The 26,835-nt window shown below is 37.7% G+C and overlaps 1 non-coding gene across 1 annotated transcript; it reads left to right on the top strand.

The window, feature by feature from the left end:
• Positions 1-23,029: 23,029 nt before the first annotated feature.
• LOC113833027 lies at positions 23,030-23,136 on the top strand. Its single transcript, XR_003480572.1, has one exon. It is a non-coding gene; the product is annotated as a U6 spliceosomal RNA (small nuclear RNA).
• The last annotated feature ends 3,699 nt before the right edge of the window (positions 23,137-26,835 follow it).

Genomic DNA, 26,835 nt, shown 5'->3' with positions numbered 1-26,835 from the left:
CACAGCCGCTCTAATTCTTTCAAGCTAGTGTAAGATGGAGGGAAAAGCCCTACTTTCCATTTTAGAGTTGAATCTCAGAAAATGATTCAGGTTTCAAATGAATATCACAACTCATGAAAAAAATTGCTGGCTGGAAAAGAGGATCTGGAAATAGCAACAGCAATGAAAGTAGATACACTCTGGAGGACAGATGTCAGTAAATTATTCAACATCTTAATTACACTTCCTTTCTCTGTCCAAGAGCCTACTAGAAAGCATCCGTGACTGACTTCTTTGCTTCTCAACAATAAAAACTGCCAAAATAGGTATCTTTCTCTGTTCTCTCCTCTCTCTCTCTCTCTCTCTCTCTCTCTCTCTCTCTCTCTCTCTCCTCTCTCTCTCTATCTATGTGTGTGTGTGTGTGTGTGTGTGTGTGTGTGTGTGTGTGTTAACTGGAGAAATGGAGAGTAATACCAGCTAAAATATGCAAAGGTGCTGGTCTCTGATGTATGAGTATTCAGTGCTGAGATTCAAAACCTAAAGAATTCAAAGGGCATATTGTCATCATCTCTTTACATATCCCCAGGATTCTTATGTATGCTATTCTTCGTTTTCCTCTTCCTTGCTGTTTTGAGAATCCATTCTCAACATGTAAGCTCATTACATTGACCTCACAGCCCGTGAACCTTTCTCACATCCCATCACCCTGCTGCCATTGATGCTTATCCTACATTAATGAAGGCTCATCCCACTCTCAACTCAAACTTCTACTACATCATTAACATCATCAATCACTTGACCATCTTTCCTTTGATTTCAAATATTTTCGTCTTTAGTTCGTGTCCACTGTTCATATTATAACACACTTTTGATAATAGATTCAGTTATTTTAGTTACGATTCTATTGCATTGCCATGACCAAGGCAACACATACCACAAACATATGCACCAACTGCTTATGACATTGAAGTCTTATTTCACCCGCTATAGTTCCACACTGTGAATTAATTGCATCTCCTAACTATTTCACAAGTCAGTTTTCCCCTCTCCATTGTCACTGGCTTACTCCAGACTCTACAGTCCCTTGCCTGCTGTGTTCCTGCTCAATAATTCTCATCATGCCCAAATTAAATCTTATCTTCCTACTACAGTCCAATGTTTATGAAATTCAAGGTAAGATATGACATCTCATACCTTAAAACCTACAAAAGTGTCTGCTTATAGGAACAAAATATCTGATAAAGTCTGTAAATAAAGTCTTCAAAACTGATCCTACTTACTTTATTTTTCTTTTATTTTCTTGTCCCCTGCATCCAGGCTTACTGGCATTCCAGTGAGACTTCTGTATTTCTGCTTGGGTGCTTCCTTCTAATTTCATCTTTCCTACCACTTAACTTCCAACTTCCATCATACTTCAGTTCAATTATTATTTTTTAGGACAATTTCTCTGGTATAGACAAATAACAAAATGCCTGATTTGGAAGATTAATGATGTCATCAAATTTTGGGCCTCCAACTATGACAGTTAATTTTATAGGCTGGCATATTTCTCATATTAATTTCTCACCTAATGAACAGTAATCTTACTAGTGACAAGGAACACAATGAAATTAATGAAATTATTATCACTAACTTTGCCTCATCTAAAGGCAAAGTACTAAAGTCTGCAAGTACTAGCTTGAATTTTAAGAGTGTGTTTAATATGGGTTAAAGATATTCTTGAGACGATTATTGCATAATTATATAACATATGCAAAATTTGCCTTTGGTTTGCCCAACAAAGATTGTATTTATATTTTTTCAGTCACTAGTACTTATCATTTCTGCATAGTATTTTCTGAAGAAACACAAAGACACTCCTGGGGCTGGAGAGAGTACCTGGTGGTTAGAAACACTTGTTGCTTGTTTGGAGGACCTGGGTAGAGTGCCAAGCACCCACGCTGAGCCACTCAACAACCATTTGTAATCCAGCTGAGATCCCCTCTTCTGGCCTCCACAGGTACCTACACAGTTGTGGAGTACATACACATAGATACACATACATACCTAAATAAAAGCAGAAACAAATCATTAAAAGCATTCCTTGTGTGTTTTCTTTCTCATCGATTAATCATTCGTTCTAATGACTAGTACTTCTTCAATCCATGTAAGCCTGGAGTTTGCATGAGTGCTGGCTTCCTATCTCTTTGGAGTGAGTGACGCCAAATGATAAGCTCTTTTGTCATCGCTATATTTCTGTTTGGATGAACTCCCTGAAATTTGGACACTGACTGAATATTCATGTCATAATTAAAACAGTGACAATTGTATCATTTCATCTCATCTGCTGCTTTCAATACAAGGAAATTTTGGTTGTGAGTTTACTTTTAATCCTTTTTTTTTTTTCTAAAGTGGAGTACATACACATAGATATACATACATACCTAAATAAAAGCAGAAACAAATAATTAAAAGCATTCCTTTTCAAATAATAATTATTTTTCAGGGTTTTTTTTTTTTTTTTTTTTTTTTTTTTTTTTTGGTTAGTCAACACTGGGAATGGTCAAGAACTTTGTTTTATCTTATAGATGTCAAAGAATAGATAGTGATAAATATAAGGCTTTAATGACTGTTACCAGTAGTTGGTGTTTGTACTATGATCATGTCTTGGAGTGTTGAGGATCAAATCTTGGGTCACTTGAATTCTATAAAAGTCCTTGGCAACTAAGCTACATCACCAAATCTCTATGAAGATTTTTTTTGTAATGCTTAACTGTTTTCAAACATCTTTGCCTAATTTTTTCATCTGTTTAGCTACAATTAGAAAGCGGCAGATCATTAATATTATCTCATTATTTGAACCACAAAAATAAACGTAAAATATTACAAGGTATAACCCAAGTCATATACTTATTACCACCAAGGAAGTAACCAATTTTAATATTACGATTTGAAACCTAATCTCTTTACAATTGTAATTATTGTATATTGGGAACTCTTAATTTACATATAAAATGCCTCTACAGAGATATTGTTTAAAGACACTCAAATTATTTATTTTTATTTATACCTCATTTTGAAAATATCTGGCAGCATGTAATGATACATTAAGACAATGAAAGGAAAATGAATGTTTAGATTGACAAGAAAATACTCACAGCATAAAATATGAAAAGGAAAAGGAAAATATTTTTTTCCTGTGATCAGACACCTGAACAAGACTATGCATGGAAGAGTTAATTATTAGGTTAACAGTTTCAGAGGGTTAGAGCCTATGACCACTGTAACAGCAGCAGGAGGTAGGTTGGTGGTGGGTCAGGAGCTGTGAACTCATGGATGCATCTTAAACTCTTGTACATCAAAGTGCAGTGTCTTAGGAATTACCTAGATAAGTATATTTGTAACCACTAAGATAGTGATCTTTCTGCTTCCTCCAGTTTTCTACAAGAAACTATATTTGCAGAGAAGCTTAAAATACAATTCTACAGAGTGGAGACAGCCCCAGGACTGTCCCTTTATACTAAAAATCAAGGAGTTACTAAGCACAGCAGGAGACAAGGTGCACAATATGTCTCCGTAGACAGTGCTATTATACTAGCTGCTGAGAACTGAGTCCTAGCAAAGAACTTTGACACATAGGGTTTTCTGTTTACTTGTTTATTGCAGCCATTGTTTGTTTGCTTTTTTGGGTGAAGGGAACATATCGGCTTGTCTTTACTTGATTCTGAAAATTTCAAGGACACACACACATAATTTATCTTACTAAGCTTTGTAAGTATGCATCCCTTATTTATCAGCTTATTTTACCAGGATTTCAGTGGGAGATGATCTGTAAGCAGGGGAATTTGAGACCCAATTTCTGACTTAGAGAAATAAGCAATATAGTTTTAGAAAGATGAAATAACTAAGAAAATGTTTCAATGGATGGTTCTTTTCTAAAATAAGTGATGCAAGCATGAGAAATAGTAAAATAATTTTAAAAAGGAGCAACCCTCAAGTGCAAGAGTAACCTGCTTGAGACTTACTCACATCATTACATCTGTGGCAAGTTCACACCTGGTAAGGAACTGAGAAAAAAAATAGCATCTTGAATGGCTGAGATGTAGTTAGAAAACTGTAATATAACAAAGCAAATTCAACCAACACAAATAACCACATGTATGTCCCAGAATATCTTTGAGTGCAGACTTGAATACTATGTGGCATTAAAGTGTCAAAGGCTGGTCTTGACCCCTTTGCTCATCACTCCTCCCTCTCTGCAACTGGATTCCAGGAGTTCAGCTCAGTGTTTAACTGTGGGTATCTGCTTCTGCTTCCATCAGCTACTGGATGAAGGCTCTAGGATGGCATATAAGGTAGTCATCAATCTCATTATCCAAGAAGGGCAAAATTAAAGTTAGCCTCTCGACTATTGCTTAGATTGTTAGTTGGGGTCATCCTTGTAGAGCTCTAGACATTTCCCTAGTGCTTGATTTCTCTTTAAACCTATAATGGCTCCCTCTATTATGGTATCTCTTTTCTTGCTCTTCTCTATTCTTCCCCTGACTCAGTCTTCCTGCTCGCTCATGTCCTCCTCTCCCCTCCTCTTCTCCACTTCTCTTTATCCTAATTCCCTCTCCCCTCGCCCCCATGCTCCCAATTTGCTCAGGAGATCTTGTCCCTTTCCCCTTCTCTGGGGAACCATGTATATCTCTCTTAGGGTCCTCCTTATTTCCTAGATTCTCTGTCAGTATGGATTGTAGGCTGGTAATCCTTTATTCTATGTCTAATATCCATATATGAGTGATCCAGACCTCCTGGACTTGAGTGTCAGTTAGGAGGCCTAGGCAATCTATGGGGTCTCTGGTAGTGGATCAGAATTTATTCCTAGTACAGGAATGGAGTTTGGGAGCTCACTCCACATAGAGGGATACTCTCTCAGCTTAGACACACAGTGGAGGGTCTAGGCCCTGCTTCAAATGATATGACAGACTCTGAAGATCCCCATGGAAGGCCTCACCCTCCCTGTAAAGCAGAAAGGGGATAGGATAGGGGGTCACTGCAGGGGCAGGGGAGGAGGGGAGGGAGAGGGAACTGGGATTGACATGCAAAACAAGCTTGTTTCTAATTAAATAAAAAAAGAAAAGAAAAAAGTGTCAGAGGCTGAACAACCTTGGTTGGTCTAGAAGAAAAAATAAACAACCAGAATGGAATTTGGAAAAAAAAATAAAAAGAATTTGATGTTGTGACTGTTGTTCCAACAGCTTTAAGGAGACCTTGAAATTAACCTTGGAGTCAAGCTATAGCACAAAGTGGTTCTATATAACAGAGTATTCCATTGGCTAAGGGAGGGTGGCTTTGAGACAGGTTCCCATACTATGCTTGAATATACAGGTCAATATATGACTAAGAAAGCATATAAGGGAATGACTAGGAGAACAAAAGGAAGCAGCCAAGATGAGGAGATCATGGGTGGAGGGCAGTGGGGAAAGGAATAAATAAGAACAAAGAATATGTCATGAATATGCCCTAGTTATTTGTCTATTGCTGTGATGAGATTCTGTGACCAAGATAATTTATAAAAGAAATAGTATTTTTGGGGGGGGGGGCTTAAAGTGTCAAAGGGTTAGAGTCCATGACCATCATGGCAGAGAGCAGATGACAAACCCATAGGCATGATGCTGGAGCAGTATCTGACAGCTTACATCTGATCCACAGGCATGAGGCAGAGGGAGGTAACTGGAAATGGTATGAGCTTTTGAAACCTCAAATCCCACTCCCAGTGACACACTTTGTCCAACAAGGACTTACCTCCTAATCCATCCCAAACAGTTCCACCAATTTGGGACCACATATTCGAACCAAAGTATGAGTTTATGGGGACCATTCTCATTAGAACCATCACAGTAAATATAAAGATGCCATACAAAATCCATTAACTTTATATGCTAATCTAACATTTTAAAAGAAAATCATGGCTAATAGCCACGTATTAAAGGTCTTAAAATTCAAACTATACTACATACAAAATGTGTCTATGAACAACAAAGAGCCAAGTTTACAAACTTTGCTGGGCCATGCATATCTTGAAATTAGGAGATTGTATTTTCTATCTCAGTTTCCTATACTAGAATATATATCTGAAGCATATTTGTGTGAGTTGGTAAAATTTTCATCTAAATGTGTCACCTTTTTGAGCATGATGAAAAAACAATTCATTCTTTATAAAACATACTTAGCTTCTGCCTATGAAGAGTTTATTCCTAGATAGTACAATAAATATAATTTTCATTATTTTGTAACTCCATGAAATAATTGGAATAGGGATTGCTCTCCACATTTCATAAAAGCATAAATAAAAATGAAGTTCAGGGAAGTTAAGTGAGATGGCCAATGTCATTTGGTTAAGACAAAGTACTATTTTTGGCCAAGATGAAATTTTTTACCTATGTGAGTTCTTGCCAATTTCTTCTGGCAATAGACAAATTATCATTTTTAGTATATTCTAACCAATATATTTAATTTAAATCAAAGAATTTCAATGTCTTATTCAGACTCAGTGAGCCATCACAAACAACAAAAAAACAAAGCTCGTTTTGAATCTTGAGTCATCTGATTCTACTGAATACTGTCTTGACCTTAAAATCACTCTGATCTAAAAAGAGAGTCAAGATGTCTCAGGAACTTGGAAATCTACCAAGTTGGAAGGTGAGGTGGTTTTCAGATAAAGCAACCTCTTTTGTGCCCCATCTACTTGCAGAGTTGTTTGAGGGATTTAGAGCTACTCATTTGCAGAAACACTTTGCATTTCTCCTTCAGACTTATGATATGTGTCCTCCAAGAATTCAAATCAATATGATGAACAAATGAATCATCTTCTGTCTTAGTCACTTGCACCTGCCACTTCAGAAACAGTTACCTCATTCCCTTCTCGAGTTACACACTATGTGGCATAGGCACTGCTCAAAATAATTTTGGTTATTTTTAAAATATATTAGTAGAATCTACAAAAGCCCATCTACTAGATTTTCAGGCAGTTTAGTCTACACATAAACATTCAAAAGTAAGAAAGTGAGAAAAACATTAGAATGCAAAGGGATTTTTCTGCCAGTGGATGTTTTACTGTTCTCAATTCATTTCTTCCATGTATATATGCGTGTGTTTGTTCTCACATCAGGGTGCACATGTGTATCTGATTGTAATGTTCACACCCTGGTCTTCCTTGATCATACTGCACTTTTACACCGAGGAAGTGTCTCCTGCTGGACTCAGAGCTAGATTCAGCTCATCTGACTAGCAAGTTTGTGTCTGGGATATTCCGTGTCTGCCTTCTCATCACTAGGATTGCAGGCTAGCTGCTATGTCCTCCTGGCTTTTACACAGGTTTTGAAGATCTTAACTCCAGCCCTCATATTTTTCTACATGCACTTGACCTGCTGAACCATTTCTCGGTCCCCTTTTTAAAGTAGTTTCAATAGCCTGAAACTATCCATGCAGTCCAGATGGAGCACAAACTCACAGCAGTCCTTCTGTCTCAGCTCCCCAAGGGTTGGGATGGCAGGTATGAATTGACATGTTTAACACGCATTTTACTTTATGGGTTGTGAAAAGTCATTCACTTCCAGGATTTACTAATCCACTAAAATTAAAGTTTTCACATGATTTTGCTGCAAAAGTTAAGGAAACCAGCAAATTTCTGGCAGAGGCAAATTATATGATGAGTTGATCAATAGATTCTAAATAAATACTAAAATTAAAATAAAAATATTCATATGGAAACAATAAAAAATAAATTTAGGCAAAATATATATTGTATATTTTATTAAAAATTAAAACTTTGGGTATGTGTATGATACAGGGGTGTTCTCTCTCCCCGCCCCCCCTCTCTCTCTGTACATGTAATATGCATTTGGTGGATGTATGTGTGTGCCTGTAGAGGCCAAAGGAAAATGCTGCATATTTTCCTCTATTGCTCTCTGCCTCACCCCTTGAGTAGGGTTTTTCACTAAACTGGAAGCAAGCTCACTGAGATCACTGGTTTAGCTGCTGGCTGGCCAGCCAGCTCTACATATCTGTTATCTCTGCCCCTTGCAATGCTGGGATTATGGGTAGTGCATCCATTCCTGATCTTTTAAATAGGTGCTGTAAATTGGAATTTGGGTCCTCCAAGTTGCACAGTAAGTGTCCTTGTCACCAATCTCTCTCTCCAGCCCCTAAATGAAAGTGTTTAAAATACTACTGAGAACTTGAAAAAAGTATTAGACAGATAATATTCATTACATTAAGTTTATTTGGAGCAATTGTATTAACTAAGTATGTAACATAAAGCAACAAATATTTTGAAAATACTTACCTTCAATAATTTTTAGAGTTATGAAAAATCACTTATAAGTGTTGCCAAGTAAAGTTCCATTTCCTAGTTGAAACAAGTAAAAATAACAGAATTTGAAGTCAATAGCAATCAAGTCAATGGCAATAATAGTGAACAATTTTGTCATCTGCCATTGGCTTTCTAACTCCTTGGCCAACATTTGATATCAACTGTGGTTGTAGCCTTTTGTTCTTAATGAGAACTTCTTAGTTTACTTAGATAGCTTCAGGAAGTCTGTTTTTAAAGATTAGTATGAAGCAACAATGAACTGCAGATGAAACAAGCAACTTGAATTGTGTCATCAAAATCTTAAACTGTCTATTTGTGGACAGGAAAATATGCTGAAAAGAATCAAGGAACATCAACACTATGCACATTGATTTCATTTGGGGATGATGCCAGATCGGACATCTGCCCTAATGCAAAATGAAAAGGACAGTTGGTAAATGAAATGATACCAATAAATCTTGATGATGGGTAGTAAAAAGGGATATCTCTGAGGAAGTGCAAAAATGGATGAAATGAATTCATAATTCTGTGTTTGATTTTTCTGAATCTTTTTGTCTTCAACTAGTAGTGGTTTCATGTCGAAACACTTATTAATGGAAAAGCATTGTTGGAATAGAAAGTGAAGAACTGAAGGCAAAGATTACTGGAATCATTGTTAGGAGACTTGGACTATAGTTGTGACCTAGCCAAATGTTGAAAACCTTATGATCCTCAGAAGCTATGCTACTCTCCTTGCCTGCATTCCCCCACCTCAGCAAACTTAGCCTCTAATATGTCATGTTTTCATAGTCCATTTCTGTTAAGAGGTGGCAAGTACTGAAGGCTATAGTAAGCATGTATACAATTTCACAAATTCTAGAGAAGTTTGTATACTTACATTTATTAAAATTAAAAACAGTTTCTGAATACATACCAGACAGTATCATATAAATAAAAATCAATCATTTAACTCTATCATCTACCTATCTATCATCCATTAATTTATAGTGTCAAGTAGCTCAGTATCCAGAAGACAGAAATAGCAATATGGCAGGTAATTGTCAAACACTATATAATTCTTAGAGGAATTATAAGTTCATTTGAGAAGGCATGGTGTTAGGGCAGAAAAATATTACTTGCTACCATTAAAGATATAAATCAGAAAGTGGTTGGCTAGTCATTGTATTTATACCACTATTGCACCAATGAATGGTCAATTCTAACCAGGCCAATCATATTTTAGCTAGTAGGATTCATAGATGAAGTTAATTGATGATTCATTCCCCAATCCCTCTGGTAGCTTTCATAGAATCTTCCAGCATTATGAATCAGAGCCTGTATGGATGAAGCTTCCAGGTCCATACCAGCTTGAACCCACCATATTTTTTGACTAAAGTATATAGGTAATACAGGAAAATGATCTTACCATCAAGTTCTGGAGGCTAACCAACAGCAACGGCAATACTTTGTAATGTTGGGGGCCATGTATAATAATGCAATTGCCAACAACACTAAAATAAGTTACCTATTCTTGGTACTTGGCTTTTATGAGGTGTCGTGACCCAGCATGTCTCAGCTTTAACCCACGACAGCCATGAGGTTCTACCTGAGTGGGGGTGTGTGGACCTGGAAACTCCTAGCAACCCAGCGGCAATAAAGATCAAACACAGGCATCTTGTCATCTTTAGAGAGCTCTCAGTTCCATGCTGTAGAACTAGAGTCATTTCTTTATTAGCCATCTTTTCTGCTGTTTCTTAACCATCCTGCCAATACCACGAGGGAACCATTTCTCTCTTAGACCTCCTCTCTCCTCTGGTCCCTTGCTTCTTCCCTGGTCATTCATACACTGCACCTCCACCCAGGTGAGGGCCTATTCAGATGCTTAGGCCCACAGAGATGCAAATAGCAGGCATTTTACTCTGAGGCCATGGTAAACAATAGTAGCCCTACTGGCAATTAACAATACAATGGTGAGCCTGAGCTTTCAGGTGCCCCATGTTTACAGGAGCTGGAGGCTGGGCCCCAAAATATTCCATAACAGAAATATTTGGTCCCCCACAATGAGGTACCCTCTGCTGCCCAGTAGGGGCATTGTTGCCCTGGTATAGGTTAGTTCCCTCTTGCCTCTGTGTGTGTGTGTGTGTGTGTGTGTGTGTGTGTGTGTGTGTGTATTCTCCAGCAGTGTGTTTCTATGTCTTTTTAGAAAGGTCTTTAGTATTATTTAATCCTCCCCCATCCTCCCCCTATACACTACCCTCTGCTCCTCCATTCCATTTTGACTCCCCTTTTCCCATTATTCCACGTTAGCCCTCTATAACAATTCGTTTTTATCCCTGTAAATGCCTCTTAGCTCACCTATTATCTTCTGAGTAACAGGATGACCCTTCTTAGTCACACTCATTTGAGTTCATGATTTCCTTTTGGCACAGGATCAAGTGGTCTTTTAAACATACTGATGCTGTCTTTAAATCCTTAACATCAATAGTGTTCACCTATGCATGAATTACATCCAAGGCTATGATGGCACTCAAAAGTCATCTGTCATGAACTCTTGAGAATAGAAAAAGCTAAAGCTAGGGTCTGATAGGATCCATCTTAATATACAAGTCCCAGTGAGTTCAAGTGGCACAAGAGACATCGAAGTGGCTAAGTCCTGAGGCTCTAAGAACTGGAGAAAGATTTTGCCCTTCACTGACAACTGCATTGTACACGGCTGTAATGGGCTGAAGGTCTTTGCTATTTGAGTTGCTCTGTTGATTGTAGGATTTTTAATTTTGGGATGTGAGCATCCTCCTGGCTATGTAACAACAGAGAGCAAAACAGACATTATGAAGCTATTCAGGCTAGGGTCTGAGTTACTGTTTTCATTTGTTTTTCTGGAGCTCATAAAATGTAACTGCTTTGCCACAGTGAAACAGCAAAAGGACACAGTAACCTGTGTTAAGCTTTCCAGCTCCCTTAGGTGACATGTTCGGTACAGTGAAGCCAAAGAACAATAATCCACTGTGCATCTTGTTAACAATTTGCTAATCTTTGTGTCCTTTTATCCTACAAGCTGCCCTTGTATTAAAAGAGCACATACAGATCTTTCCACTGCAAAGGATATTCCTGAAATGTTTCAATGAGTAAGTCCCTTCTTCAGCAAGCATTTAACACCTGTAATTGTGCCCAGTGCTGTGTCTGTGGATTCAGAGGTAGACAAGATGAAGTCAGGGAGATCATGGATCTACACATCATGAATAATTTATTAATGCATCCAATTATAATAGCTAGCACTATTGTTAATAATTGAACATTGAATTTTGTAAATATTCACCTGCATATTCCCATAACAAATAGTGGTGGTAGGCATGAGAAGTCTTCTCAAGTGTGTGTGCATGTATATGTGTTCATGTTGGTATATATATACATATGTGTACTAGAGTAAGCACTCATACGTGTGTGTGTGTGTGTGTGTGTGTGTGTGTGTGTGTGTGTGTGTGTGTGTGTGGGCAAGATATTGATGTTGGATGTCTTCCTCAATTGTTCTCCACCTTATTTTTGGAGACTAGGTTTCTCACAGAACCAGAAGCTCACTAATTCAATTAGACTGGTTGTTCAGCAAATTTCCAGGATCTGTTTATTTCTGCATCCCCAGAAATAGCATTAAAGATGCACACAGCCATGCCTGACCTTTGACATGGATGTTGAGGATACCAGTTCCAGTCCCCATGTTTGTGTGGTGCACACTCAACAACTAGAACCATATCCCTGGCCCCAGTGTTCTCAGTCATTTTGAAAGGTAATCTGTTTTGTTTATTTCCAAGTTGATTTGTAGCTAAAAATATCAATTAACCTGGTTTCTATCAAGTATGCATATTTAGTAGGGAAACAGTTCATTTGATTACTTCCATTATTCAGTCACTATAATTTTGCATTTGCTATTAGCTGCTTGACGTTATCTTCTACAGATTATTACCACAATAATTGCAGCCTATTATTGAAGATCATTATTTTAAATTTTAATTATTGCTATTATGAGGCATTTTGGAATGTATGTTGAGGAGAAAGCCTTAGGAAATACACTTAGTAAAAATGGTCAAATATCCTACAATTGTAGAAAGGGAAGAATATTTATATTTTTCAGACACTCATTTAAGTATTTATTTTATAAGCTACATGAATCTTTTAGATGTTGATTACACATGGTTTAAAACACTTATCACATAATATCAATAAATTACAAGACACAGATATGTTCATGTCTTTGATCTTAAGTGACCAGAATGAAGTCAGGAACGCATGCCCAGCTGATCCTTTGAGATAGATAATATTTGTTACCTCATATCACAATGTAGACTCAGCAGAATAAGTTATGCTTGGTTTAACATCCAAATTTTTATGTTGTTATATTACAAGATTTAGGAATATTTGCTCATTGAAATAAACTTCTGCTTTTATTTATCATAGGAAATCACTGCTATCTACTAATACTGTCAGATCTCATGAGGTATCACACACTGACACATTTGGGAACAATGGGGACATTTCATGAATCATCAATGTACAAATAAAGTAGTCTCATCAATTTATATCCTAGCGTATAATTTAATCTCATACATATATAATATATATTAAAGAAAGTTGATCTTTTTGAAATCAGTATATTTCCTTGCTCAGAGGTTTCTTAAATTTATTTGGGAGTAGACAAAGCACTTTTTCTATATTAAATGGCATAACCTAAAATATTTATAATTTCTGCCTCTAAAAGTTATATACTCCATCCCTGCCTTCTCTAACTCTCCTTTCTTTCTTTTAAAAAATAATTTTAAAAGTTTTTTTAAACTATTACTTTAAGAAAGTAGTAGTTTACTAGGATAAACTATCAGTTATATTTATCATTTTGAACAAAATAACTGCCTATTAATTTTTTTTACCATTTATTTATTATTATTATTATTATTATTATTATTATTATTATTATTATTATTAATTCAAGTTAGGGAACAGGCTTGTTTCACATGTAATTCCCCTCTCCCTCTCCCTCCCCTCACCCCCATTCCTTCTCCCCCACCTCCAACCTACCCCCCACCCCATCCACCCACCACTCCCCAGGCAGGGTAGGGCCCCCAACCGGGGCTCCACCAAGTCCACCAAATCTTCCTGTGCTGGGCCTAGGTCCCTCCCCATGTGTTCAGAGACAGAGTGCATCCCTTCAAGTGCGATGGGCTCTCAAAGTCCCCCACACACACACCAGGGCAAAACGCCAGTCCACCTCCAGAGGCTCCCAGGAGTGCAGGGGCCTCTCCATTCTGCCTATTAAATTTTAAGAAACAAGCTCAGAGCTTGAGCTGGCTGTGATGGCTGATGCCCAGAGTCCCAGTACTTAAGTAACAGAAAGATTGCCATGATTTTCAGGGCATCTTGGAATACAGAGTGACTCTCGTTCTCTCCTCACAGACATGCACACCCATATGTGCACATGTATGTCTTAAAGTCATAGTATACTGGATTATTCCTGTAGGTTTCCTGCTTTTATCTTGTGATACTTGATCACTGAGAAAAATCTCTGGATAGCGTAGTACACAAGGTGCCATCTTTGTATGGTATTAAGCATCCACTGTAAGCTAAGTAGAGCTAAGTAGGTAGTTTTGGTTTTCCACTAGGTCCCTGCACAATCTAGTCTCAGGTTGGATGCCTGATCTAGCATCTTTTTTTTTTTTTCTAGAAATTTACTTTTCATTTTACATACCAACTCCTGTTCCCCCTCCCTTCCCTACTCCTCCCCCCCACCTCATCCCTTCCCACACTCCCATCCACTCCTCAGAGGGGGTAAGGCCTTCCTTGGGAAGTCCACAAAGTCTGACATACCAAGTTGAGGCAGGACCAAGCCCCTCTCTCCTATATCAAGGAAGAGCAAGGCATCCCATCATAGGGAATGGGCTCCAAAAAGCCAGTCCATGCACCTGGGATAGGTGCTGGTGCCACTGCCAGGGCCCCCTCCAACAGATCAAGCCACATAACTGTCACCCACATTCAGAGGGTCTAGTTAGGTCCCATGCAGGTTCCCCAGGTGTTAGTCCAGAGTCTGGGCTCTGACCAGATTGGGTCAGCTGTCTTTGGTTTTCTCAATCAGGCTCTTGATCTGCTTTTTCATATGATTCCTCCTCCCTCTCTTCATTTGAACTCCAGGTCAACCCAGTGCTTGGCTCTGAGTCACTGAATCTGCTTTGGTCAGTTACTGGATGTAGGTTTTATATTGAAAACTAGGGTAGCCACAAATCTGTTTAAAGGGGAAGGCTTGTTCAGACACCCTCTCCTATAGCTAGGAGTCTTAGTTGGGTTATCCTTGTGGATTCCTGGAATTTCTCTGTACCAGGTTTCTCCCTAACTCCATAATGGCTCCCACTATCAAGATATCTCTTTCATTGATCTTCCCTTCTCTTCCTCCCCCAACTGGGTCTTCTTGATCCCTCATGTTCCCATCCCCCACCCCAGCCCCACCCTTCTACCTCCACCCCCAGTTTACTGATCTAGCATCTTTAAATGTTACTGCTTTTTTCATCTCTAGAAGCTCTATTTGTTTTTGAAGTACATTTTGCTTTTCTTCCCATTGTATTCATATTTTTCTTTAGATTCTCAAGTAAAACTGTTAAAAGACCTCTCCTACTAATTCAATTATATTTGTCACCTAATGCTGATTGCATTGGTTGATTATTCTCCTGTTAAATATTCACATTTTCTTGCTTCCATGCATGTTTAGCAAGACATTACTGATATTGTAAGTATTAGGTTTGACATCTGAATTTTGTTCTTTGTTTTCTTTTGAATATTTTAAGGACTTTAACCTTTGTTGAATATAGAAAAACTGTAACTCTTAAGGACTTTCCTGCTAGCAAATTTCATCCCTGGGGTTCTGTTGATTGTCTGTGTGCTCAGGGAAGTACACGGTGGATGCCTGGACTTCAGACATCTTGTAATTTTCTAAGAGAATTGTTTTGTTCACAATCTCAAGATGTTTTCTGTTGTTCTTTGATGAAGCTTTCCTTGGGCACCCACAGATGAGAGTTCATCAAAGACTCAAAATAATTCCTCCAAGTTTCAGAGACTCTTCCATATCTACCTTCTTCTCCACCATCATACAGTGCATAATGAAAGATTCACACATATCTCCCTCTTCCTTCAAAAATAACTAAGCAACTCTGCTCTGCCTGTATTCCTTTTGCCTACATAATGTCACCTAATCCACTCCCTCCCCCAACCCTTTTCTCAGACCGGAGTCCTGAGTTGTGTTCTACCAATTTTTTGAGGAGCTGTTCCACACATTTTGTTCAGCTCACTGGTTGTTATTAGAAAGAACACAGATTTCTCATGGTGGCCTGAAGTAAAGAGCGCTTGTTTTCTTTTTTATTATTTATTTCCCCCATATTATTATCTTTATGTGTTTTGATCTGAAAGGAAAAGCTACGTGGATGTATTTCTCTTTAGAAGATTATTGTGTTCATTTGAAGCCAATATAATAAGACTAGGTTATTGTTTTGTAATAAAATGTTTCGGAACAAACTTCTAATTTGATCTCTTCATTAAATATGAGCAAACTTGATACCCACTGAAGTTATTCTGACAAGTATGTGCTCTTGGTGATGAAGGTTTTCCTGTGAAAGTGCCATTATTCTGAAAATAAGAGTGGAAAAAAGGAAGGATAATACTGGAATATTAGAACCATATATATTATTTCATAGTTTCTTCACATCAAATACTGTGTAGAAATTCTTCAAAAAGTAGGGTTTTCTGGAGGTTATCAAAATGACTTAGCAGTTAAGGGAGATTGCTGCCTGAGTCTGATCTTTGGACCTATACAAAGGCAGGGAAGAGATTCTAGAAAGGTGTCTCATGTCTGTCATAATCATGCTGTGGCATGCATGTGTACTTCCATCCCCACAAAATGTAAAATGTCAGAAGCCAGCCTTGGCGACCCCCCATCCCCCACCTCCTTTTTCTCTGCTTCCTCCTTTCTCTATAAAAACCCTTTGTAATAATCAATAAATGGGCCTTGACAAGAAAACCTGCTTGGTCCCGCTCTTTCTTTCCCGCCCATCATTTTCAGGCTGATCCACCTTGGACTCACGAATTACCGGAGCCCCTCGGGCTGGGGCAGTAAAAGAAAAAAATTAAAGGTTATCTTATTTAAACAAAATGTGCTTTAATTAATTAACTAATTAATTAATTTGTATTTATTGCTTAAGATTTTGGGTATTTCATTATTACAAAATCTTTAACTGTTGAAGTCACTCTGTAATAATGCTAAAGGAAAGGAAAAATTTGTCTCATATAATAGTGTGCAGGTAATCATGTACTGTGGGTATTTCTTGGGAAAAATGGTTTAGAGACCCAATTAGAATATATAACAATTCTGTGATGCTTGTACAAAAGTGAAAACAATTTTAACCATATTTAAAACATCTAGTAAAATTCATCTGAGGTTTACTTCTTTTTAATTCTTTATAGTCTACATAAATAAATTATGAAGAACTTTTAAATATGAATACTTGTTTATGCAAAATGTGACCTCTTGGGAAAAGTCTGATTGTAGTTAAATGCACAGGTTGCATTTCTTATTGCTTAATATGAATCTTAAACTTCAACAAAGGCTTTTCCTTAGTTTTAAAATTACATTCCTACTGAGATCTTTACTATGAGTATAGTCAAACATGTGGGGGAATCATGCTTGGGCTAACCATTTAACACAGACCAATTCATATGTATTAGTGAGTTTATAGAAGTAGATTGGTTGTCCAAATAGTACTCCTTTTCCCTGCCCTTACACAATGGATCACAAACAACACAGATTTGCATCTACAGTTGAGAAATTACCAAATTAGTGCTCAATACTAAGTAACAAGCATAATTATTGTTCCTATCTTTTTGGTTTGAGATATTGTTAATGACTAAGTTGTGGCTCTGGAATAAGGGCTTCTAAAAAACAAGTAGCCCAGGGTTGCAGAGAGGGTTTAGCAGGAAAGGACACTTGCTGCCAAGCCTGAAGGCATGAAGGGAAAGAAACTACTGCTGCAGGTTGTCTTTTGGCCTCTCTTCTCTCTCTCTCTCTCTCTCTCTCTCTCTCTCTCTCTCTCTATATATATATATATATATATATATATATATTACTGTTGGATATGTGAGTGCACGTGTGTGTTTGTGCATGTAAACACACACACACACACACACACACACACACACACACACACACACACACCTCAGCAATGGAGGAGAGGCTACCTTAAATGCCCTCCCCTGATTATGAGATTGATGACTGACTTATATGCCATCCTATAGCCTTCATCCAGCAGCTGGTGGAAGTAGAAGCAGACACCCATAACTAATCACAGAACTGAACTGGAACCCATATGCAGAGAAGGACCAGTGAAGAGCACAGAGGTCCAGATCAGGCTGGTGAAACCCACAGAAACAGCTGACCTGAACATCTGGGAACTCTTGCTCCCCAGTCTGATAGCTGGGATACCAGCATGGGATGGATCCAGACCCCAGGAACATGGTTTTTTGTGAGGAAACCTCAGAAATCTATGGGAACTCCTGAAGATACCCAGTATTTATCCCTAGCATAGGTGTGGACTTTGGGAGCCCATTCCATATAGAAGAATACTCCCTGAGGCAAGACACACGGGGGGTGGGTCTAGGCCCTATCCCAAAGGATACAATAGACACTGATGGGAGGCCTCACCATCCAGGGGGAGCAGAAAAGATATGTGACAGATAAGGCTTTAGTTGGGGGGGTAGGGGAGGACGGGTGGGAGAAGGGAACTGGGATTGTCATATAAAACAATTCTGTTTCTAATTCAAATAAAACAAGTTGGAAAATAAATAAAATAAAAATATTGTATAACATGACCCTATTTTGTTCATTTAATAGTGACAGATTTGGCTTATTAGAAAAGAAAAAAGAAAATACACTGTAAAGAATCTAGGAATTTTATCAAATGTTTAGCCTGTAGTTTTGGAAGAGTTAGGTTTTGCTTCCTCTTGTTAGGTAACTGTATCATTTTTATATTTGCAGAAGCGTTTGGAAGGTAGGTCTGCATGGAGTACCACTTCTGATTGCTTCAGCACAGCTATAATTTATATGGTACTTGCCAAGCTCTGGGTCTGTGGCCTGGATCTGTCACAAAACTAGTACATGACTAAACCTGATGACTTCTGACATGTCTAGCATACATTTTAAACAAACAGCCTCACTGAGCTTGCTCTAAATAGGGACCAAACCTTGCTTAAATAATAGAATGGGACATTGGCAATATAAGGGGTAGGGATGGGCAGAAAGATATGCATTTGATCTAGGCATATTAAAGATTTGTTTTAGAAGAACTTCTGCTATACAAAGGTTCCTTGCCTATGACCTTTTATCGCTTTCTGTGTGCTTACTCTGTCACCTGGAAAACAGCATAAAATTCTGTACTACTACTTAACAGACATTGACATGTAGGATTCTTGAAATAGTAAAAATGAGAAATTTGGTCTTATACGCAATAATGATGATTGAAACTTCATAAAGAGAAATAAATTTACTCAATCTGTATATATCCTTAAGCATACATGTTTTGCCTTTTTAGGAGAATAAGCCTCATGAGAAAAGGGAATACTTATTTGTCTTAAAATCCTAGTACCCAGTTGTGTTAGGTAGATGATTCAATTGTCTTAATATATAAATAAGACAATTTGGAGTGACGTTTTTTTTTTTTCCATTGGGATGAGAGTCTTGGGATAACTGTGCTGCTGATATTAAGACATTATGTGTTAAAAACATAACCAAATATTATATTGGTTACTCTATGAATATAAGAAAGTATTTTAGATTGTTAATATACAATACTGTAATGTATTAAAGTCCCAGCTGTCATCAACATGAACATTTATATTCAAATTAAACCCTTAGCTTTAAATTCATGCATTAAGTGTTTAATTCACATAGTCCATTAGGTAAACTTCAATCCTGTTAACATAACTATCATCTTCTATATTTGATTCCCTTTTTTACACTCCTCTGTGACATGGTAGGCTTGAGGTTATCATAGCACATGGAAGATGAGTAGGTAGTTTCATCTGAAGGTGACATCTGAATTGAAACTCCAATTAAGGTGATGAGATCCCACAATAAGTTCACTTATACCTTGAGATTTCTCTTCCACATTCATATATCCAAATATGTATTTTATCTGTTCCCAGGGAAACTTTTTTCTACATACCTATTTTGTCATTGACACACAATGCATTCTTGTTAGAAATACCTCAAAATTCAGTTATATATGCACATATACTCAAAGGACTCTATGTCCTATTACATGGACACTTGCTTAACCTTGTATATTGCTGCTCTACTCATTATAGAAATGGGAAACAGCCTAGACACCCATAAATGGATGAGTGGATAAAGAAAGTGTGGTGCATTTGTAAAAAGAAATATCATTTGTCTGTTAAAAAGTGAAATCATGAAATGCACAGATAAATGGATGGAGCACAGATTCAAAAACAGACAAATATGTTGTCTTCACTTACATGTGGATCTTTGGTAAGCAGGCAACAATCTACATAACCATAAAAATTAGGCATAGAGCAAAGGCCTGGGGTCGGGGAAGGTTTCTCTAGGAAGGGGAAATAGAATAGATAGCTATGGACAGATGGATGGGGACTAGAATGGGAAGATCAAATAGGGATGGGGATGTAAAAGAGGGTAAAGGAGAGAATACAGGAAGATACACTTAAAACTAAGGGGCCATTTGAGAGGTCATATGGAAACCTACTGTAGCAGAAGCACACATGCGCACACACATGTGCGAACACACACACACACACACACACACACACACACACATTCTAAATGAGATCACCAAATAATGAAGGGAGACAAAGCCCAAACTAGATATCTCTCACTGTCAAATGATTCCTCCACCTCCAGGGTTACACCGAATTAGGATTTTGCAATGGAGTCTCACTGTGTATACATACCACACTTAAGGGCAGGGCCCATGTCCAGATATAGACAGGCAACACAGTATTAACTCAATGGTATTTTTGAAGGATTTTTTCTAATAATGGTTTATATGGGCATTTTTCTTTATCCTAAAGGTCATTTGCTTATATAACATGGTTTCTGTTTTTGTGTTTTTATGGGCTTCTTGTGCATAGAAATGTTTTTTCTTATACTTTAATGTATTGATGGATATCTAGGTTGACTCTGTTTCCAATTTAGTGTGACTCAAGCAACACTGACCTACCTTTGTAGTAGAATATGGAGTCCTTTGTATATACATGAGAGTTCCATTTATAATTGATACACAATTTCTAGAATTATTTTCAAAGTCGCTGAACTAGGTTAAACTCCCATCAATACTGCATAAAAATTTCAGTTTCCCATTCCTTGCTAGCATTTGTTATTAATTGTATTCTTGGTGAAGTGTTTAGACTTAGGTATCAGGTTTATAATTAATTATATTACCTTAAGTATATATAATAATTTATGAAATTATTATCTCTATTTTATTGATAAGAAAACCAAGGCATTAAAAATGAAATAATTTGGTTTTATGTTTCTCCCATATGGAACTTCAATACTATACTACTTGGTAATATCTTATAATATGTATTTAACTTCTTGTCCGTTGCAAATTTTGTTATTCTTTAAGACTCAGAGTTCTTGCCTCTGCAATCATGCAGAATTGTATTATGCTACACTAATCTTTCCTTTCTCGAACTCCAAGAGACCTGTGATTTACCAAGGAATTCAGAACTCATGGCAAATATTCTGCATTTTCTAACTGCTTTCCATGCATTGGTCTAGTTTTCTGGGGCCAATTAACAAGCATTTTACTTAGTTAGACCTTAATTACATCATTCCATTACCATCTCCTAATGATAAAGTAATCTGATGACATGATTGAACTTTAAGAAGAAATACTTCAAAGGATTTCAGCAACCACATAGAGAGTGGCCTACATTCCAGTCATTCTGTTATAGAACTAATCTTAATCAAATAATCTTTCTTTCTTTCTTTTTCTAGATCCTTTATCTCCCTCATGCTTTCCAGGAATAATTTCCAGACTCACCTCATCTTTTCTTCTTGATGTCTAGAAACGAGGATAATGAATGACATTTGTTTAGGATAGCCAGATAAATCTGGCTCTATGTGATGGGAACAGAAGGAGCTTTAATGTTATTATTACATGTAACAATGAAAGTGTTGGGTGTGTACATTCTCACAGTACAGAAAATACTCCAGACACCTTTCTTTTGCTCTACTTGTTGTATTCCTAAGGAGTACAGCAATCCCTTCCTTAGAGCTATGGACATCTGTCTGTTTGGTAGAATTTAAATACTTTAAAGGTGAGTGAGCTATGGAAGTGGGACATAGTTAAAGGCAAGCATGATTTCCAGGTACAAAACCCAATGATGAGGGATTCAGCTAAACTAGGCCCCTTTGGACTCTGAGGAGAAGCTAGTGGATACAGCTGACCTGTTTCTGAACATTTGGATTCAAACAGAAAACATTGTCATAGCATCCTTTGGTTCTGAGGAATTATAATTGTACTTTATATCCATAATTTCATTTCCACAATTGGAACATGGCTATTTCAAGCCTCTTACCAATTTTTCTAACTTTTCCAACTTGTTTTTGAGTAATTCAACCATATTTTAGTGCAATAAAAGCAATTATAATTTATTTCAGATATTTGTAAAGCAGTGACCCTGCTTAAGTTTCACCCAGTGCCCAGAACTAGTTCATTGTGTTGTTTCCCCTGGAATCACAGGGTTACTTGTCCAGCAGTGGAAGGTATTCACATAATATTCCCCAGATATTGTCAAATGACCTATATTCAGTTACACCTAGAACTATCTCTTTTTTCTATAAGGAAAAATTACATATATGCATATATATATATATATATATATAATTTAAGATATGTTAAAATGTTTAGACTCTAGTGCCTATGAAGAAGAACAAACATTCCAATTTACACATTATAAAACCACAAAGTACCAGAATTACTATGTGATTGCCATTATTTGCTGTTTTATTGCTACACTATAATTTATAAACTACTCACTATGAATAGATTGCTGACAATTGCCGTAGAATAAAAATGCAAGTTTAAAACAATCCCCAGTCTTCAGTTGGTGATAATACAGGACAAAATTGTTTGTGTTTGTCCATAAGCTAACCACTACAATATAAGGGGGATCAGATATAACAGGAAAAAGAGGTAGACAGCATTAGGCCTACCACTTCTCACATGTTCCTATGAAATGATTAAGGACTTTTTCATTCACTATATCCTGAAATAAACCCATCCATCACTACTCTATGCTTCTGAGAAATAGAGCATGAAAGATTCTATTCCTGCTATGCTTCTGACATTGACAGAAATAATTTTATTTTTCCTTTTTCTCATCCCCTAACATACAGAAACACACACACAAAGTGCACATAATAATTAGCTATAATTGTCTCCAACTTAGAGAAGAGAAAGTTACTATTTACTATCCTCTGTGGTGTAGGAACTGTGTCAGGCAATTTTCTTGTCTTATTTCATTCAACTGTTAAAATACACCCATGAGGTATATTTAGTACAGAAAGTAAAAACATGAACCAGAGCTGACATAAATTGCTAGATTAAGTAAGTGAGGTCAGGAACTCACAATGACAGTGAGACAAGCAGAATGGAGTGGAAAACTGAAGGAGAGGTGCTCGCTTCGGCAGCAAATATACTAAAATTGGAACGATACAGAGAAGATTAGCATGGCCCCTGCACAAGGATGACATGCAAATTCGTGAAGTGTTCCATATTTTTGGGAAGAATAGAGGAAAGAGAGCAGGATGAGAGATACCATACTAGAGGGAGCCACTATAGGTCCGAGAAGAGATCTGGAACTAGAGAGATCTCCAAAGACCTACAAGGATGACAGGATCTGACAATCCAGGCAATGGAAGAGAGGATAAACTAAAAGCCCTTCCCCTAAAATGAGATTGATGACTACTCTTTATGCCATCCTAGAGCCCTCATCCAGTGGCTGATGGAAGCAGAGACAGACATCCACAGAAATACACTGAGCTGAAATCTGGAACCTAGTTGAAGAGAGGGAGGAATGAAGAGCAAAGGGGTCTGTACCAGGTTGGAGAAACCCACAGAAACAGTTGGCCTGAACAAGGGAGAGCACATCGACCCCAGACGCTATCTGGGAGGCTAGTACAAGACTGATCCATCCCCCTGAACATGGATGCCAATAAGGAGGCCCCTGCACTCCAGGGAGCCTCTGGAAGTGGATTAGCATTTTTCCCTGGTGTAAGAAGGGACTTTGAGAGCCCATCCCACGTGAAGGGATACACTCTGGCTCTGGACACATGGGGAAGGGCCTAGGACCAGCACAGGAATACTTGGTGGACTTTACAGAGCCCCTGTTGAGGGCCCTACCCTGCCTGGGTAGTGGTGGGTGGATGGGGTGGGGGGTAGATTGAGGTGGGGGAAGAGGGATGGAGTGAGCAGAGGGAGAGGGGACTTACATGTGAAACAAGACTGCTTCCTAACTTGAATTAATAAAAATAAAAATTAAAAAAAAAAGAAGTTCAGTCTAACAAGGGGGTTGGCCTAGGCCCTATCCTAAAGAATAAGACAGACTTTGAAGACCCCCCATGGAAGGCCTTACCCTCCCTGGGGAGCAGAAAGGGTATGGGATAGGTAGAGTGTTAGTTGCTGGGGGAGGGAGAAGGACCTGGGATTGACATGTAAAATAATTTCTTTCTAATAAAAATAATAATAATAAAAAAACTGAAGGACAGAAGGAACGGTGAGATGCTGGTAGATGCCTATTTTATACCCCTCTCATAGTGCAGCATGGTCTGTGTTACTCCTCTGATTCTGAGTAGGCTCTTTGCCTACTTTGACTATCATGTTAGGGAAGAAAGTCAATCTTGATATATTCTGGTGTGGCCCCTAAGAATCACTTTTTGTCTTTTGAAATGCTGTCTTTAGGAGAAGGTATCCATCACACTGAGCTTGATCTTATATTGTGGGGAAATCCAAAGCAGCCATATAATGAGGGTGTAAGTCTAAAAAAAGAAAGCCATACTGATTAATGGCTAGGTGTTCTATCAGGTGAGCCAGACAATGCCAGTAGATGCTGAAAGAAGCAAAGTTTAAGGGATAAGGGTTTGGGCCATACCCTGTCACTTAGTTATTGTTGTACCTGCCCCCAGTTGTCAATACCAGAATAGTGAGTTTAATGGAATAGGTGTGCTTTTCTGTCACTGAATTGTGGATACTTTGTTAGAGTATAATACCTGACTGGACCATAGAATTTTAAGAGATAACCCAATGCAAGGTTTTCTACCTCCATGTGGTAGATAATGAGAAATTAACATATCAGATATTCTCCATGTAACAATTGGGAAATTAGTAGGGAAAGACTACACTATTATATTTCTGTTTGACTGGTAAAGGAAGGAAAGGGCTGAATGTTGAGAAATAAGATACATATGTTTTTTTTTTTAAACCAGTGACTGTCTATTATGCAAATTTGATAGGTCAATATGAGAATCTAATAATTAATTTCCTTGATGAGAATTTACAAATAAAAATAAACAAATCACACCATAAATCAATTTATTTTCATTTATTTATTTGTTTGTTTCTTTGTTTGTTTTAGCCATGGTCTCTCTACATAGTCTTGGGTATCCTGTAACTTGTTATGTAGACCAGATTGGCTTTGAACTCCCAGAGATCCGCCTTCCTGCCTCTGCTTCATGAGTGCTGGTATTAAAGGCATGTGCCACCATGCCTGGGCATGCATCATTTTACAATACAGAATTGCTATCTAGTGCCTTCTCAAATAACACCTCATCAATATTAAGATCCCTGACAGAAAGCTCATCAGTAGTTGCTATTTTGCTCTTCTTTTGCCTGTTTACTTAAGTGAGAATCCCACTGAAGACTTTAAAATACTTAGGGGAAAGATGTCCTCTGTGTTTTGCTCTCCTGGGATAACTACTATGCTGTGCAGACCCCTGCAGAACTATTTTCTGAAGTGATATGCAGTATAATTTTGATTGGTAATCTGGAATATGATATAGACAGATGGCTTTTCTAAATCCATTTAAATTTCATTGTGTGCTATGGCATTCTAACAAGGGATTTGTTTCTCCTTTTCTTATATAGGCAAAATCATATACATTCAGTTTCACATAGAGTATGTTTCGTGCCTCTCACCTGCAATTTTTATTGAGTTAAGATTATTTTTCTCTCACTGTGAAATATTCTTACTAAGGGAGTTTGAAGGATGTTGGCATATGGAAGGTTTTGGTGGAGCATAGCTCCTTGGTAGAACACCTGTTAGAATGTACAAGGCACTGAGTTTGGTAAGCTACTCCTTACATTCTGATTAGTGGTAGCTCTTTGTAGAGGTCTCCTTCTCCTGAAAAAGGAAGCTCCTTTGATGATGGATGAGGTCTACACCTTCTTGTAGTGGTAAGGATGCAGTTAAGAATTGTACAGGTTTAGGAAAGTGGTGGTAGGTAGTACGGTCTTCCCCATGACCTATTTAGGAATTAACCATTTGTAGTTGACATGGCATCATTTTTTTCTGTTAAATGCTTCTTAAGTCCAATTAGATAGCTGTTGGTTACCTCTAAGATGTAAGTGCCACTCCTGTACTTTTAAGGATATTTTGGTATGCTGGTCATTTTTGTGGTTCATAGTCATTAAAAATGAGTGGGACTGTTGATTGCTTTCCTTACTTAGCAGTTTGCATATCATCTTATAGTAGTATGAAGACTAGTGGTAAGTGAGGGAGAAGGCTTTCAGGTCAATTCCTGTTCTATTCTTCCAAGTCCCATGTTCAAAGTGGTATCTTCAGCAATAGGGTTTTATTTTCAGCTTCTGGAAGGCAACCAAGGGCAACAGGAATACTCTATATTGTCTTGGAAGTCTCTGGGACTCCCCTGAATTTGAAAAGAGATTTCTCTTGGCTTTTACTGAGATTTTTGTTAGATAGCCTATGGATCTTGGAGGAGATGTTATCCTCTCAAGTGGTATAACTTTATTTAAAAAATGTAACATGCCTTTCTGCTGTCCACTTTCTTTAGCTGCCTGTAGTTCTTTGTATAAGGTTGAGACTTCATGGACTATCCCCAAACACATTAGCATATCTACTGCTATTTTCCTTATTTAGCTCACATGTAAGAATTCATGTTGATTATCTAATACCAATCTAATACCAGGCGAGAGGAAGACATGAGAGAGCAGGAAGATTTAGTTAGGGGAAGAATTGAGGAGAGCAAGAAAAGAGATACCATAATAGAGGGATCATTATAGGTTTAAATAGAATTCTGGCACTAGGGAAATGTCCAGAGATATATGAGTTTGACCCAAACTAACAATCTAAGCAGTGGTTGAGAGGCTACCTTAAATGTCCTTCTCCAATAATGAGATTGATGACTCCCTTATAGGCTACCCTAGAGCCTTCATCCAGTAGCTGACGGAAGAAGAGGAAGACAC

Source organism: Cricetulus griseus (genome assembly GCF_003668045.3).
Source record: "Cricetulus griseus strain 17A/GY chromosome 1 unlocalized genomic scaffold, alternate assembly CriGri-PICRH-1.0 chr1_0, whole genome shotgun sequence".
Lineage (NCBI taxonomy): Eukaryota > Metazoa > Chordata > Mammalia > Rodentia > Cricetidae > Cricetulus > Cricetulus griseus.
The sequence above is the reverse complement of the archived record's forward strand: the minus strand, read 5'-3'. Positions and strand labels throughout refer to the sequence as shown.